The sequence below is a fragment of the Leptonychotes weddellii genome, chromosome 1 (genome assembly GCF_054177405.1).
Source record: "Leptonychotes weddellii isolate Sample4059 chromosome 1, ASM5417740v2, whole genome shotgun sequence".
In the NCBI taxonomy this organism is placed as follows: Eukaryota; Metazoa; Chordata; class Mammalia; order Carnivora; family Phocidae; genus Leptonychotes; species Leptonychotes weddellii.
The window spans coordinates 99,106,902-99,124,136 of record NC_138369.1 but is presented as its reverse complement, the minus strand read 5'-3'; the positions used below and the strand labels follow the sequence as shown (position 1 = coordinate 99,124,136).

The 17,235-nt window shown below is 44.2% G+C and overlaps 1 long non-coding RNA gene across 6 annotated transcripts in view; it reads left to right on the top strand.

The window, feature by feature from the left end:
- Nucleotides 1-17,235, top strand: part of LOC145723072 (uncharacterized) — a 70,172-nt gene that overhangs the window by 39,991 nt on the left and 12,946 nt on the right. For 2 of the 6 annotated variants that reach the window (XR_014147888.1, XR_014147887.1), the window contains one exon: nucleotides 11,536-16,309. The exons of 3 other annotated variants lie outside the window; for them this stretch is intronic. This is a non-coding gene — a long non-coding RNA (uncharacterized LOC145723072). Of the gene's footprint in view, nucleotides 1-1,269; nucleotides 1,351-11,535; nucleotides 16,310-17,235 lie in introns of those variants that run through there. One more of the 6 variants, XR_014147886.1, reaches the window with a different exon arrangement.

The following is a 17,235-nucleotide window of genomic DNA, read 5'->3' as shown; positions in this document are numbered from 1 at the left end:
TCTTTCTTTTTTTTTTTTAAGATTTTTATTTGTTTTAGAGAGAGAGAAAGAGAGAGAGCACAGAGTGGGGAGGGACAGAGGGAGAAGGAGAGAGATAATCCTGAGCAGACCCCATGCTGAGTGCAGAGCCCGATGCAGGGCTCGATCTCACGACCCTGAGATGATGACCTGAGCCAAAATCAAGAGTCAGAGGCCCAAACAGCCTGAGCCACCTGGGCATCCCAAGGCCAGTGTTTTTCAAGTGTTTTCAGGCTGTGATTTTTACATCATGTTCCAGGTAAACATCTATATTTAAAAAATGACTTCCAGCTGAAAATTGTTTCACAAAACAATATTGCTCATGATGTGTGGAACGCACTTTATTTTCTTTTTCTTCTCCCTCTCTCCTTCCCTTTCTCTCTTGATGGTTACTACCCACTAAATTGATTTAACATGTAACTAATGAGTTTTAAAAACACAGCTCTAGAACACTGAACGAAAAGTTTTGAATTGCCAACCATACCCTCATAGAGCTGAGTGACTCATAAATTAAATGCTATCTTTGTATCATGTCCACAATAAAGGCAATTAGAGCCCAAGGTCAAGGTGGGATCACTGGCTGGATCAAGATGCCTCACCTGGAGCACCATTCTGCTCTGCACAATTGGGTGAATTTATTTTTCTGCCCATGGTTGTTGAAGCTTGCAAGATTACCCAGAGCAGTTGGTCTTGCTGCATCTTGTAACAACTTTATTCTATAATCCTTAGAGCTTCCTTGACACAATAAACCTAGACACTTGGAAATTACTTCAAATTGCATTTGGAGTCATTTTAGAAAAATCAACTTCAGAATCAGTTCGTGCTCAAAACGAATACTCTGCTCGTGTTTAACACCACTTCATTTCTTGGGCTTGAGCCTCAGGAGTTGTTAGAAAAAACTTCTCAATGTGTTGTAGTGGTTGTGTTTATGCTTGGAAGTCAGGCCTGCTGTTAAACCATTTGAGCCTCCGTTGGCTCGTCTGTTAAATGGGGGTAATACAGGTTCTGCTCTCATCGGAGAGTGGTGAGGAGTGAACGACAGGGTGACTGTAACTTACTTTGCAGAGTGCAGATGTGCAGTGGCAGCTGAGGTCGCTGGTGTCACCACCCCACACCACTGTAAGCTCATCACTTCACCCACCCTCTCATGTCAGCAGTCCCTGCCTAGGGCTCCTGGAGACAGTTTTGCTGACTATAGATGCTTGACATTTTGAGACTTCCTTGTCTAGGGACTACTTGTTTCCTCCCCAGGTGATCTTCACTTGTTGAAAGACAGAAGAAAACTTTTACAATAACAAGGAAGTGGAACATCCCTGCTCTTTAGGAGGATACGTAAGTGAGGGCGCCAGGCTCAAACTTCCCATAAATATCTTGATTTGAATTTTCATGGGGATGTCCTTCATGCAGGAGCTTGCCCCTGAGTGAGAGATAGTGAGAGAAGACTCTTAAATCTGCCTGAAGTTGGACTAAAGAGTGACAATACTGATTTGTGCTTGGGGAGGGGGAGAATGGGGAAAGATGGGGTCCCATGAATAACTGAAATCTGGAGAGCATTTAATATAAAACATTTATCGTACACCCACTGCTCACATTCCCCTATACCAAAAAACACAGACTTAGTTTTCCAGAAACCTGCCATCTAACTGAGGGTTAAAATATATGTATATGTTCACATTTAAAAATAATCCAAGAGAACTCATGGGCTGTTGGATAGTGGCACTTCATGTCTATGACTTGGTGCAATGTGCTATGACTTCTAGACATTGTGCAAACAGGAGGTGGGACTGGAGCTGGGTTCTCCTAGGAGTGAACTCCAGATAAGTGAACAGGACGGTGAGGACGTCTATATTATGGTGGGGGGAGTTGTCTTGGGAGAAAGTGGATGTCAAAGTGGAAATGGAATAGAGCACAGGGGTGGGTACATGTAAGCAAATAGACTGAGCAGTTGGATGGGGGTCAGATTGTACTCAATGACCAAGATGCCTCCTTTTATCCAGGTGTTTCATTTTCCTGCAACAAGCCTTTCACTAGAGTTATTAACAAATAATGAATGGACCAGGGCTAGATTAAGGTCAACTGATACCCTAAACATAGTCAACAATGGTACCCTCTTGGCCCTTCCATCGCTTCAAATAAAGGGTCTGTTACACAAATCACTGGTTGGAAGTGAAACACTCATGCCATGAGAGATGGAAAAAAAAAGGAGATATCTGACAACACCTTCAAACCAAACTTAGAGTTGAGTCACCGTGCCAAAGAAAATGCTTAAAAAAAAAAAAAAAGATTGTATTTATTTATTAATGAGAGAGAGCATGGGGGGTAGGGACAGAGGGAGAAGCAGACTCCCGGCTGAGCAGGGAGCCCATGCAGAGCTTGATCCCAGGATCTGGGATCATGACTTGAGCCAAAGGCAGATACTTAACTGACTGAGCCACCTAGGCGTCCCAGAAAATGCCTTTTTAATGATGCTGGTTCAAGGTGAACGTAGGCAGATAAAGACAATTATTAAGATATTCCACTCAAGTCAAGAATGGCAGTGAAAGAGTTAAGGGCATCAGCACCAGGAGGAAAACTCCAAGGTGCCCCTTTCCCTTGGTCAATTAAGTAGTGCTTATTTTGCCTAATAATCCAGGGCTGGAAAGAACAAGGGGAAGAAGAGAGGGGAGTGAAAACTTCCCAGCTGTAGGCAAGGCTAACTGGAAGGTGATAGCTGTGAGCTCCTTGAGGCAAGGCCCTTGTCTTACTCATCTTACTCTGACCCAGGCTCCGTCTCATAGAATTCAAATTAACAAACATTTCTTGACTGTCTACTATGTGCCAGTATTTGGAACTAGGAATAAAATAGAGTCAAGACTGAGTCCTGCCTTGAGGGTACTCATAACCTGGTAAAGGGAGGTAGGTGTGTGAGGAGGTAAAATATTGTATGATAAAGTCAATGAGCAATTATTCACAAATAAGGTAGCCCTAAGGACGTGATATGTGGGCTGGCTCTGAAAGAGAGGAGGAGGCAGAGGGTTTATGTGTTTTTTAAAAAAGGATATTTTATGGGGCACCTGGGTGGCTCAGTCGGTTATGCGTCTGCCTTCAGCTCAGATCATGATCTCCGGGTCCTGGAATCGAGCCCTGTGTTGGGCTCCCAGCTCAGCGGGGAGTCTGCTTCTGCCTCTCCCCCTGCTTGTGCTCTCTCTGTCTCTCTCTATCTCTATCTCTCTTTCTCTCTCAAATGAATAAATAAAAAAAAACTCTTTTAAAAAAAAGATATTTTAGGCAAATCTGACTAGAAATAGAAGGAGATTGATACATGTTTGTTGAATGAACGAAGACGTGATTGAAGAACATGTACCCAAGCATGGAGTATACAAACTTGGGTGGGGGGGCAGACACATAGTCTAGAGAAAGAGAGCTTATCACTTGGGGTAAGTTTTGTACACAGGGAAACACTAAGACAGTTAGTCTTGACCTAAGATGCATTATTGCTGCCAAAGTCACCGTAGGCAGACTATTTCATTTCTGTGTACACTGTCCTGGTAGAGAACTAGTTAGTTAGGTACTTTGTTTTGTTTTTTAAACATTTTTAAAAAATTTAATTCAATTAATTAACATATAATGTATTATTGGTCTCAGAGGTACAGGCCTGTGATTCATCAGTCTTATATAATACCCAGTGATCATTACATCACATGCTCTCCTTACTGTCCATCACCCAGTTACCCCATCCCTCCACCCCCCTCCCCTCCAGCAACTTTCAGTATGTTTCCTATGACCAAGAGTCTCTTATGGTTTGTCTCCCCCTCTGGTTTTGTCTGTTTTATTTTTTCCTCTCTTCCCCTATGATCCTCTGTTTTGTTTCTTAAATTCTACATATCAGTGAGACCATATAATAATTGTCTTTCTCTGATTGACTTATTTCGCTTAGCATAATACCCTCTAGTTCTATCCATGTCATTGCAAATGGCACGATTTTTATTTTTGATGACTGCATAATATTCCATTGTGTGTGTGTGTGTGTGTGTGTGTGTGTGTGTGTACATATATATGTATATATATGTATATATGTATATATATGTATATACACCACATCTTCTTTATCCATTCATCTGTCGATGGACATCTGGGCTCTTTCCATAGTTGATTGGCTCCTCAATAGAGAGAATTCAAAGGACCTGTAGAATTACAAGGTATGGATGATTCCAGTGAAAGGACTGGCTTCACACCAATATAAAACTCCTGGTTTTATGTATCTACAGCTACATCTCTCTCTCTCTCTATATATATATCATATATCATATATATGTCTTATGTATATAAAAATTTAAAATAGGAGCAATATATGGAGAAATATAAAAGCTCCTAATCCTGCCCCGTCCTTCCCAAGGTGGATTGTTTCCAGAGTTGAGAGTCAGCCAGACTTATAGGTATAAATCGATTGTCCCAGGAAAGGATCAGTATTAACGTGGCAAGGCTCATAAGAATGAGTACACATTGCTTTCTTCTACTGCTGTCTGTTTTACTTTACTTTGTCCTCAGGGAGTGGTTGGGGGAGCAGAGTTCTAGGGCCACAAGAAGCAGAAAAGGATAAGTTGAGTCTCTGTCTCATCCTGCCAGGGTGGGGGTGGGGACCTCTCTGCAGCTTTAAGAACTAGCGGGTCCTGGCCTTGCAGGGTGTCCTGGGAGTCTTTACCCCTGATCTGTGACCACATTTACCATGGTGCCTGCTGGAATCCCCACTCCGCTGGTAATTATATGGCTTGTATTTTTATAGCCCTTCTCAAAGCACTAGCACGCATATTATCTCATTTGAAACTTGACAGTAGCCCTGTTTTGTGCTATATTTTTACAGATGAGGGAAATGCAGCCCAGATCTTCAGGCTATAAAAGGCCTCTGTGCTGAACCAGCCTGTTTGACTTGGCCAGGAAGCCAGGGTTCCTCTCCCCAGAGGGAGACACATATGCCTACATGCATAGAAATTGGCTACTTTTTTTTTCCGTAAAGAAAATGGGCTTCATTTTTTCCTAGTGCCATAGAAACTAAAATGCTTGGACATGTTTTTATATGCAAAAATATCCCCACAGCAGAGAGAAGTAAAGTTCAAGAAATTCAAGAAACAAATATGTCCTTCTATAGGTACATGGAACAAAGGTGGCCTCATAACCCAGATTTTAAAGGGCAAATTCCAACTTCTAATGTTTAAAAATTGTATAGCTAATGATAAATATAGTAAATATATATAGCTGAATTTATCATTTTATATGGATTTGGCTTTAATGATAATTTGTTAAATGTGTCACTAAATAGGATACACAAGTCAGAAAATTATTTGTCATCATACATTCAGTCCTGCTTTTTGGTGTTGGAAAGTGGAATCATCATACCTAGACGGAAAAAAAAATCGACTTTCAAATGAGAGTGGACTGACCCAAAGCAAACTTCAAAAGGGACCAGATTGGTATAAGGTGGGGATGTGTCTTTGGAACATGACAGAACTCAGTGATGGACAAGTGGGCTACTACCATCCGAACAGGACTCTGAAGCCAGCGTGATGCTGAGCCACCAAGGAACTGGTCCTGAGCTCCTTCTCCTGCCCGTCCTTCCCAAGGGGGATTGCTTCCGCAGTTGAGAGACCAGCCAGCCTTACGGGTATAAAGACATAAAGCCCACGGCTCTCAAAACCAAAGGGATGCCGGCTCAAGGAGCAGATCATTGCTGTAGTGCCATCTGCCCGTCATGCCCAGCAGGCTGTTGTTTTAAAAAAAATTCTTAGGGTTTTAAACTTGTTCTTAAACTTTGAAACAAGTCCTTACACTTGTTGCAGTTATGTACGAGATAAAAAATAAGTTGGCTCTGAGTGAAAGTATGAGGGTCACTGCAATGAAGAAGGTGTATACACTTCTGGCCGTAAACCATGAAATAAATGTCTCTTCTGGCCACTTGGACCGTTTCAACTTCGTATTTCTTACCTGCTTCTGACAGCGATTTCTGGATAGATACAATATTATTATAATTAACTGTAAATGCATATAAGGCACAGATGCATGAAAAGTTGTGGATTCCTTTACATCTCTTGGCTCAGGCATTTTCTTGGCATCCACAGAAGGCAAGGGAAGCAGGTGTCTCTAGGGAAGCACGGGAAACTGAATTGTGAATTGGCACTTAAGCTCCTAGGATACATACATGCCCCTCAAAGGAAAGCTACTGCATAAAAACCATACTGACATTAAAAACTGTGGGTGCCTAATTTATTTGAATCAGGCATTTTGGGCAGAAAATAACAATAAATCACCAAATAGCCTCTACTATTTGGGACCCAAACAATCAGTCAAGTTCTTTAATGCCTATGGATCTTATAAAAGGCCAGTAATTCTCTCCTGTGGTGCTTTTTTGGGGGACTCCCTGAAAAACTGACTGCACAGGTAGGAAACTCTCGTGGTTTGGAGAAAAATATGCATTACAAAAATAGTTATTTATTTTTAGGTAGTTTTGAGTCAGATATGACTGGCTAAAATATAGCAGAGAAATCACATTGGAGGGAAAAAAGGAACTAGGTCAGCATTTTCCAGACTGAGTTCTTCAATATAATAGTGTTCCATGAAATGTGAGTTGATGTTCAGTGAAAAATAAGAGAGGGATCCCTTGAGCAAGTTTTGAGCAAATCGTCACCCTCTTGGAGATTTATAATGCATACCAGAACTTTAAAGTTTTTGAAAAGTCTTGCAGATATGTATTTAATTCATGTATTCAATTAATAGTACTTACTGTGTATCTATTGTGTGTCACTGGGGTAGAGTGATAAACCTAATATTTTCCCTTCTTATCTGATCATGGAATCCTGGTGTTGGTGTAATCCACTAACTCGACTTGTTCCAAAGAGCGCCATTTGTACAATGTTGGCTAGGTCTTCCTGATCTTATGTTAGCATTCCTGCCAGTATTACTTGTGAGCTTCTCCTCCCAGAGAATAGAAGCCTTCTTCAGGGAGCTGAATTGTGGAATAAGAGCTGATTGGTAATGTTGGGTGGGATTTTCGGATAGGCTGCAAGATATGAAACTGAGGATGAGACAACCAATGAACTGGGGCTGAAAAAAAACCAAAAACCCAAAGTTTCAGGACAACCGAGTCATCCATCCAGAGGCTCTGTGGAGACTCCAGGTTTGGGACAACAGAATGGCATCTTAGGGAGCCACACCAGAGGGAGAGGGCTTGACGCCAAATGCGGTGTGAGAGAAGCCCAGAGAGTTCTTGAAATCTTTGAAGCCTGTTTATCATTTTTATAAGGTGCCAGTGACCTTGGCCATGGGTAGCGAGGACAGAAGTGATGGCTAAGGTAATGTGTCTACTTATTCAAAATCTTATATTTTACCAATGATCTCATATTCTGTTAGAGAATGGTCAATAGCTGTTTGGCAGTCATTTTAAAAAGTGATAGCTATGAAGATAAAGCCATAGAATGAATTAAGAGCATATATGGTCTCGAAACACAAACTTCAAGGTTCTGTAAGTAGCTTTTGGATCAGAGCTTAGTAGTTGGAGGAAGGAGTGTGCAAAATGGGCTAGAGGACTAAGTGGCTAGTTAAGTGTACTTTCTCATTTCCCCCTGTGGATTTTTTTATTATTATTTATTTATTTATTTATTATTATTATTTTTAAAGATTTTATTTATTCATTCGAGACACAGAGATACAGAGAGAGAGAGCACGAGCAGGGGGAGAAGCAGAGGGAGAAGCAGGCTCCCCGCTGAGCCAGGAGCCGGATGTGGATCTTGATCCCAAGACCCTGGGATCACGACTTGAGCCGAAGGCAGATGCTTAACCATCTGAGCCACCCAGGAGCCCCGACCCCCTGTGGATTTGAAAAGATCTGGCTCACCATCTTTTACATAACTTCTTTTTTTTTTTTTTTAAATATCTGATGACTGTTACCAACTGCTCTTCTCCCCAAGGTTCCCTCAGCTTCCCCAGGGTTTTCTTCTTCAACTTAGTTCTTCAAACCATTTCTGGTGTCTTCTCACATAACTATCAATTTCCCAGCCCATTTATCATTTTCAGTGATCACTGAAAGAGTCCCTTCGTTTACGGATTTATTTTGAGAAGCCAGAATTCGTCAAAGCTGGTCCATGCCTGTCCATATGGGTCTCACCTGCATCAAGAAATCCTCTCTTCTCAGAACCCAGAACCTGAGGGACTGCAAACCCCGGGTACTTGAGCTGTAGTGTTAGGGCAAGACGTGCTTCCACAGGGTGATTTTTATTTTAGACCCCTCCGTAAAATAACTGCTAGTTTCTTGCTTGAGAAATGCTCATCATTCAAGACACGGCTAATATTTACATTTGTCAAGTTTTCATCAGTCTTTTCAAAGTGACCTTTCAAGAGTAAAGACGAATGGGAACTTTGAGCACTAGGGCCTCATGTCTTCCTGAGCTGAGTGCAGGCAGAAACAGAAGGCTGAGGTAATGAATCATTGCTTTCTGTCTTGTCTGGAGATCTGCCTCATGAAATGCTCGTTCCTAAACAGCAAAAGGAAATTCCACTCACCCTGGCTGTGCTCAGGGAGCCACCATTTACAGTTGTGGGATTTTTTGTTTCCCTCTTTTTTCTAACCAACTCCATGCTGGAACCTCTTCTTTGTTTTGGTTTCCGAAACAGGTGCCCAGTCCTGCTAGTCCTGAGGGCGGGGCTAGGCTTCCTGAGCCCTGCCCCCACCTGGGGGGAGCTCACAGGTCTTTCCTTCTGTCACTTCCCTCATGCTCACTGCTAAGCCGTGTGGGGTTTTTAAACCATTAGCTTGAGTAATGAGGCTCTATCCGGGATATTTGCCGTAGTAATGCTGTTTCTGGTGAAAGGCCTCAATGTGTTGGTATTGCTGTTCATACCTGCTCTGAGGCCAAGAGAAAATGAAAGTTCTTGTTTACCCTTTTCTGTGAAACGCCCATGGTCTCCTCACACTTCTTCCTCAAATGCCTAGCTTTGGTTCCCTCTGGTGTTCGCTACTGCAAGTGACCAGACGGTCCCTGACCTTGTGGAACTGTTTTGAGTGGAGAGCTTCAAACTGTTGATTATAAGTTGGAGGGCTTTAGTTTTTCCAAGAGCTATGACTGAGACCTGTTGAATTCCCACCCCAGCCCCACCCCCGCAATCCCGAGCCAGATCCCATAACTTATTAGTCACGGCCTATGTCAATCAAAATTTCCAACTTTCATTCAAATTGAGCTCTGTGCCTTCTCTGCGTGCAAGCTAAGGTGCTCAGGGAGGCCTTTCTGAGAAGGTAACATATGAGCTGAGGGCCAGGTCACTTACCGACTTGAATACAGCCTGTGGTACGATGAGGGGTCAGCCAGACACACTCTTGCTTACATAAAACCCAATAACGGCCTCTATTTTCTTCATAAATCCAACTTGGGCCTTTGTAATCTCTCCAGCCTTTCTCCACAGTCCATTGCCAACCCACCCCTCACGTTCTTCACAACATTCATTCCTTGAAAGTCAAGGGTTTCTTCTCACCAAGGCTTCTGCACACGTTCCTTTCTACCTAGAACACTTTCCCACCCAGTCCTCCTTCCTTTGACTTCTGCTTGGTTAAACTCCACTAATTCTTCAGGCCTCAGATTACATATCTCTTCCTCCAGAAAGCCTGCCCTGACCACCCACACTGGGCTAAGTTCCCTAGTCCTGTACTTCATGGTCCTGGTCATGATGGCCTGTATCCCCACTGGACCATTCTTTCCTTAAGGGCAGGGACCATATTTGCTTTCTTCATCACTTGATCTCTGGCATGGAGCCTAATGCCTGGCACATAGTAGATGCTCAATAAATGTGGAGCAGATGATGGCCTGAAAGCAACTGTGAGGCCCTAAACCAGCAGCAGGGTCGGGGTTTTCTCAGACCAGATCCCTGGTATTTCAAGGGTATGAAAGGGGCTCATGCTGACACAGATGGGAGCTGGAAACCCCAGCACAGAAAAGACTGGAGTCTGTTCTCCTGCAGTAGGAAGTAGCTGCAAAAATGTTCTGATGCGGAGACGAGAGTGTCTTTGCAGCAGACTCAGATGGCAGGCTAGAGGCTTCCATCCAGATTCCATGGGCCTACCTTACCCAGGGCCAGCTGGAGTGCTTTGCCTGGGAGCCCTCTCGAAGGGGCTCTGACACCACATTTTATGAGCCGCCCCCTGGATCCAATCCGCAGATCTGTCTCGACCCATCTGTTGAAGTTTCTCCACTCAAATGTCAGCTCAAATTGGAGACTGAGGACTTGTTCTCTCAAAGTCAGGTAAAGGGCAAAGGAGGCTGCAGGATTTGAGAGAGAACAGTGGAGAGGGCTCAGCTGGAAGGATGCAGGGCTGTTTTCTCAGTCCCCGTTGTGTTGCTGGGGCTTTTCTGTGTGACTTGGGAGATTCTGGGAAACCACTCTCTCTGGCTGACTAAAGGCTAGAGGAACAACAGCAGAGGACAAACCCCTCTCTTGTTCATTCTCTGGGTTGTCACTGACAGCGTCTCTGCCCTCTGGCTCAAAGCTGGGCCTTGTCGGGCCTGCCGGAAGTGGGGGACAGGACACCTGACGAGTGTGTGGGGAAGGGCTGGTAACCTGGCAGAGGGGCCTGAGGTCCCCATGCTACTCCTCACTCAGTAAGACAGGTTGAGGGTGTGGATGTGGAAGCCCGAAGCTCTGCCATTTATTCCTTGCCATGTGATCTTAGGTAAGTTTCTTAAAAGTTCTTAGGCTCCATTTTTTCCTTTGTACCTATCTCACATTTTAAAAATCCTTAGAATATGGCCTGGCACCTAGTAAATTCTGAAGCAGCGTTGTCATCTGTAAAATGAGAATATTGGACCTCGTGAATTCTGAGAACCTTTTCAGTATAAAATTCCTGACCTGTCTGGGTTCAAATCCTGACTCCACCGCTGCCCAGTTAGACGTTCTCAAGGTCAGGGATTGACTGGACCTGGGTCAACTCTGTACCCACAAGGGGCCTGGGACAGCACCCAACAGGTTGTAGGTATGTGTGTGAATTGCTTGCTGAGGCTTTTGTGAAGAGGTGGAGAGGCTTGTTCTGAAGCAATGGATGCTGGTCTCCCTCTGCCGCTAACAGCTAGACTCAGCCAGGGCCCAAGGCCTTCAGGAAAAAAGAGGGGCCTCCTCTGTCTTAACAGATGAATTTGTGGTCTTGAGGAGCCCTGAAACCAAGAAGATTTGGGAATCAGGAATTTGGGGGAATCAGAGTGGAGGAATATGTGGGGGAACTCACCATAGGCTATGGCCTACCCTCTTGAGAGAGAGACGGGCCCCCAGCTGACCTGGACCCCAGCTGTCCAGCAGAATGGAAAAACTAGCGGACTCAGAGCCCAGAGACCAGAGTGTGAATCCAGCCCTGCTTTGCTCTATTATGTGCCTCGAGCGGAGCACATACTATGTCAGACAATCAATTTTAATAAACTAGGCCATGAATTTTAAAGCACTTCTCACAATATTAAGAGAATGGATAACTAGGAGCATCACTAAATCTATTATTCTCTCTTCCTTTTTTAGGATGCCCAATCATGTGATGTTTTCCACAGACATTTTTAGTCTTCAGAGTGCTCTTAACAATAGCTTGCCACACCCAGAACACTCCTGCAGGGCAGGAGCCATCCTTGTCCTCATTTAAAAGACTTGATTCAGAGTGGTTGCTCAGATCGCCTAACGAGTTGGGCCCAGATTTGCAGACTTCAAATCTTGCCATCTTTCCCTTCTGCCTCCCAGCACACTGCACAGATCTCCAGACGAACACGAGATCTAGCTGGGTGGCTGAATAAAGAAGAAACCTGGAGAACGTATACGTGCGGTGTGTGTGGTTATGGCTCAAACTCTCAGGCTAGTGCCACCATTGCTGGGAACTGGGGACAGAGCGAGAGGACCCATGTGCCGGCGGGCCCAGCTGTCAGCACTGGAGGGCGTTCAGCTCAGGCATGGGTGAGGCGCCCAGGAAGGCACGCAGATTACCTGCTTACTGAGAGTGTAGACGGCGGGCTCACGGTAGAGAAATTCTTCTAAAGAAGAGAAAACACCGCAGGAAAATAAATGCAATTGCTTCTCATTTGGGGCATTCTGATATATGTCTCCGGAGAATGTCCTCTCGTTTGGAAGGGAGACTGGAAAACTTGGTTTGGGGGTTTGAAGCCTAACGAGAACAATAAAGAAAGTCAGTTATGCATCTTCACGAGATCTTTACCAGGCAACATTCCAATACACATTGATTCATTCCAGATTTCCTGAGCCCCTATGATGTGCCGAGCACTGTCCCGGTCAATTTGGGGGGTATAGACTCAACCCAGGTGTAGTGCCTGAACTTGACGGACTCCCAGAAGCTGAGTGGTAATAGTCAGGATTTGAACCCAGGCAGTCTGACTCCATGTTCTGTGCTCTAAATTAGTACTATGTCTCCCTGTTAGAAAACACACATAACTCAGCCTGGAGCAATCAAGGAAATCTTCTATGAAGAAGTATTCCTTTTGAGTTGAGTTGAGTTCATCAAGTGGACGAAGAGGGAAGGATGTTCTAGGGAAAGAAAACAGTATGTTCAAAGGCTAAAAGGTGTGAGGAGAGAAAGGCATATTTAAGGAATTGCAAATTATGTGGAATGACAATAATAATAATACTACTACGATTGACATGTTTGAGGCAGGACAATGACATGATCAGCACTGTGACCTGGGACATTGTTTAAGGGGTTCTTCTAAAATAGTAAAAATCACTTACTTACTAAAATAACCATTTTTTCTTCTTTGAACCCACTCCTGTGCCAGCCTTCCCCACTGTGGTAAACAGTATCCACAAATGTCTGTGTTTCAGGGTAAATATCTAGGAGTCATCCTTGATTCCTCACATTCCCACACCATCTACATTCAAGCCATCAGCATATTCTCTCTTCTGCTTCTAGAATATATCCCAGTCCATTCACTGCTCTCCATAGCCATCATCCTGGCCTGAATGATTGTGTCCGTCTCATGATCAGGTTTCTCCTGTCTTCCCCAAATCTAATCTTCATGCAGCAGCCAGAGGGATCTTTGCAGAAATCAGATAATGTCAACCCCCTACTTGTATCCCTTTCAAACAACTTTCCATTGCCCTTGGAGTAAAATCCAAACTCATGACGGCCATCGGAATGGTGGCCACCACTCCAGGAATCTTGGAATCCACTTACTCGCCCTCTTTTGTTAGCAGGCTCTGGCCAGCTGGCCCTTTGACAGTTTCTGGGACTTGCCACGCTCTCTCTGACTCAGTTCTTTGGACTTGCTATTTCCTATTCTTCGAACACTCTTCCCTGAACGGTTCTTGTGCCTTGCTCCTCCTCCACCCTCCAGCTTAAATAGCATTTTTAGGGAGGCGTCTGCCTCCTCACAGTGCCTTTCTTTCATAGTATATATATATATCTATCCCTAAGCCTAGCACAGGGGCTAGAGCCCAGAGGCACTCAATAAATATTTGTTGAGTGAGTGGTTGAATGAATAAATTGAATGCAATTTACTCCTCTAAGAGCAAGACTTTTTCTTAAGTTGTCTCTCTCATTTTAATAAGGGAAAGGATGCAGAGTGGAAAAACAAAACAAAACAAATTATTCCCTTTAGTCTTGTCTCTTGTCTTTCTTCTCTGCCAAATTTCACTTACTAGTTCTGAAGATGAATTTCTGACACTGCTTATTCTCCCCCAAGACTGGTTCAGAGTGCCGACTGGTTGTGGCCTGTGGAGACAGTTTTTCATCCAATGGAAGAGGTGTTGCTTGCTCCTGCAGGTCAGAAAACAACCTCAGTTCCGACAGGGGAACAGAAACGCATTCAGCCCACCACTCAGTGCACATAGCAGAGCAGAAGGGACTGGGGAGGGCGACCCAGGCTCAGCCCCTTGGTTGTATAAAGGAGGAAACAGGTCTCTGGGAGGTCAAGGGAACAGACTCTGGTCCTCTTTTCTCTGACGCCCCCTCACCACCCCCCAGTCCTGCTCCTAATGAGAGTCTGGATCTGAGTGACATCACTGCCCTGTGGCCTCTTCTAACCAACATCTGTTCTGATGGAGACATGAAGGGCTGCGTCGTCAACAGCCTGCTTGTCCTTCTTGATCCATTAGGAATGTACTTGACATCTCTGAGTGTCCTCTGCAACTCTAATTTGGGTTATGTTTCCATGAATTTAGGGGAAGCTTATTTTTATTCTCAACCCAGATCATGCCTAGGAGTGGATGAGGTTCTGAACTCTCTGATTTATTATGTAGTAGTAGAAGTTTCTGTCATTTACGTTTAATTTACTCCCTGCAAGATCTACAGCAGGGACCAGCATGGCGATCTGAGAGTTGCGTGTGGATTGAGTGTCTCAGAGCCCAGCAGGTGCACTTTGTTGAACCCCCATAACTAGTTTGAATTAGTTGCTAATGGAAAACTTGGGTAGTTTCACGTAATAATCTGAGATTATGACTTCTCTTGGAAAATACAAATGTACCGCAGTGCGGGGCCCACAATTCTTTATGATAAGAGCTGGCTGGAGCTGGGTAGAGGTTGCCCTGCATAGACCTGGGCACACTCCCCAGTTTGATGCAGGTGTCGCTATGCTCAGTGTCCTTCCATGCAGCTGGCTCGTGCTCTCCACTGGGGCGTGGTCATCAGGTGCTTTCAGCAGAACAATTGTGATATCTGAAGCAAAGTGAGTCCAGAGGGATTTGGAAGAAGGATGCAGGAGAAACTCAAGATAGGGTGTAACTATTTTAAGTGAATAAGGGGACAGGTAAAAGTTCTGAGAATCTTCCACAAACATTCATTTAATGTTATCTAGTAAGGTCCTACTATATTCCAGGCACAAAGAGCTAAAAATATCAAAGGTTACTCCCATTCACTTTCTACCATTACTATCTGCTTCTGCTCTCCCCACTCCTCTCAAGTTGCTCTCTCAAGGGTCATTAACAGTCTCCACTATGGACGAATTGTGTCCCCATCAAAATTCATATTTTGAAAGCTTAACCCCTAATGTGATGGTATTTGGAGATGGAGTCTTTGGGGGTTAATTAGGTTGAGATGAGCTCTCTCTCTCCTCCCTCCCACTCTCTCCTCCATGTGAGCACACAGAGGCAAGGCAGCTCTCTGCAAGCCGCAAGAAAGTCCTCACCAGAACCCAACCATGTTGGCACCCTGGTCTCAGACTTCTAGTTTCCAGAACTGTGAGAAAAATAAATGTCTGTTGTTTAAGTCACCCAGGCTATGGTATTTTGTTATGGCAGCCCGAGCAGACTAATCCAGTGTCCTAATTGCCTTTCCTGTGGTTCTCATCTTACTTGGATTCTTTGCAGCCTATGAGAGGGTAAACACTCTTTCCTGCTCAACTCTTATCCCTTGGCATCAGGGGAACATGCTCCTCCTACATCTGGAGCTGCTTCTGAGTGTCCTTTGCTGACTACCTCTTGAGAGTTGGTGAAAACCCAGCGTATATGAGGGGACGAGGGTGGAAGGAAGGGCGAGGGTCCATCCTTGATCTTAGCCCTTCTTGCTCTGATGCTTTTTCCTGGAAATCTCATCTATTTCCAGTGGTCTCAAACTCCTGAGTTCCAGACAAAATCCCCACTTAGAGGCACATAAACCAACAGGACTCAAATAAACCACTGCATTTTTGCCCATACATAGATTCCTCCTCCCATGTTTTTGCCTATTCATGTCACTATTAAATATATCTTCCACCTTACAGACTGGGAGTCATACTACATTTATTCCTTAGACAATTGGTTTTTGAGTATTTACTGTGTGCCAGGAATTGGTGTTAATGCCAGGGACATGGCAGTGCACAGACAGACAACCATCCCCTGTTCTCATGGAGTTGCCATTTTTCAACTGCCCCTTCACTTCCACGTCCAGTTGATCTCCATGGACTTGATGCTTAAAACTTCTCCAACCTGTCACCTTTCCTCCACCTCCACTGCTTTTCTGAAGCTCTCACCACCTCTTGTCTGGACTGCTTCATTGCTTCATTGCTTCCTAATTGGCCTCCATGATACCAGTCTGTTCCCACTCTCCACCAGAGTTAACTAGAAAAAAATCAAATCTCTTCCATAGCTAAAGACTTTTTCTAGCTTCCTTTTCTTCAAGGAGTCCTTTTGTTTGGCTTAAGGCATCTTTCCTCCCCCTCCCCATCTTCCCCCTCCCTTCCCTCTTCCTTTCCCTTCCTTCTCCCTTCCCCTCTCCTTCCTTCTCCCCTTCTCCTTCTTTGTCTTCTCCTTCCCCCTCTTCTCCTTCCCCTTCCTCTCCTTCCTCTCCTCCTTCTTCTTCTTCTTTCTTCTTCTTCCTTCTCCTTCTCCTTCTTCTTCTTCTTCTTCCCCTCCTTCTTCTTCTTCCTCCCCCTTCTTCTTCCTCCTCCTCCTTCTTCTTCTTCCTCTCCTCCTCCTCTTCTCCTTCTACCTCTCTTCCTTCTCCTTCTTCCTCTTCCTCTCCTCCTTCTCCTTTTGATCTGGCCTCTTCCTACCTTTCCAGCTTTTTCCCTAAGAAGTATGCAATACATACAGAATAGTGCCCGCAGTGGACACAGAGTGAACTTTTTCCTGTTCCCCAAATATGTCAGATTCTTCCCTGATACTTCATTATCTTTACACTCACTATTCCTTCTACTTGCACTGTTCTTGCTTCACCTCTTCTTGGCCTGAAGTTTGAAGAGGTAGTTCAGGAGGTTTCTCCTTTGTGAAACTTAATTTTTCAAGGTAGGGCTCCTCTTTCTGCCAAACTCCCATGAAACTGTTAATTCTATTGAAATACCTGTTGCATTCTAGTGTTACTGCCTGTCTGTTTGTTTTGAGGTCAGGCTTTATGTCTATTTATTTTTAAATCTCTAGTACCTGGTAGATTAACCAGTTCATAGGAGGCACTGGATACATCATTCATAAATAAAAATGTGTTCTCAAAACTCAAAGGGCTTTTTAGTCTGCTAGGGAAGCAAGACCTGGTGCTTCACCAGAAACTGTGATTAGTGCTGAACAGTATTAGATTTGTTCCTAAGTATCTTAAAGTGTTTATTGCTATTATGAGTGGGAACTTTTGTTCATTATGTCTTTTAATTAGTTTCTTCTGGTGGGTGCTATAGGGCTGTGCATTAGTTCCCCAGGGCTGCCATTTCTAAAAGCTTGATGGCTTAAAACAACAGAAATTTAGGGGTACCTGGGTGGCACAGTTGGTTAAGTGTCCAACTCTTGGTTTCGGCTCAAGTCTGATCTCAGGGTTGTGAG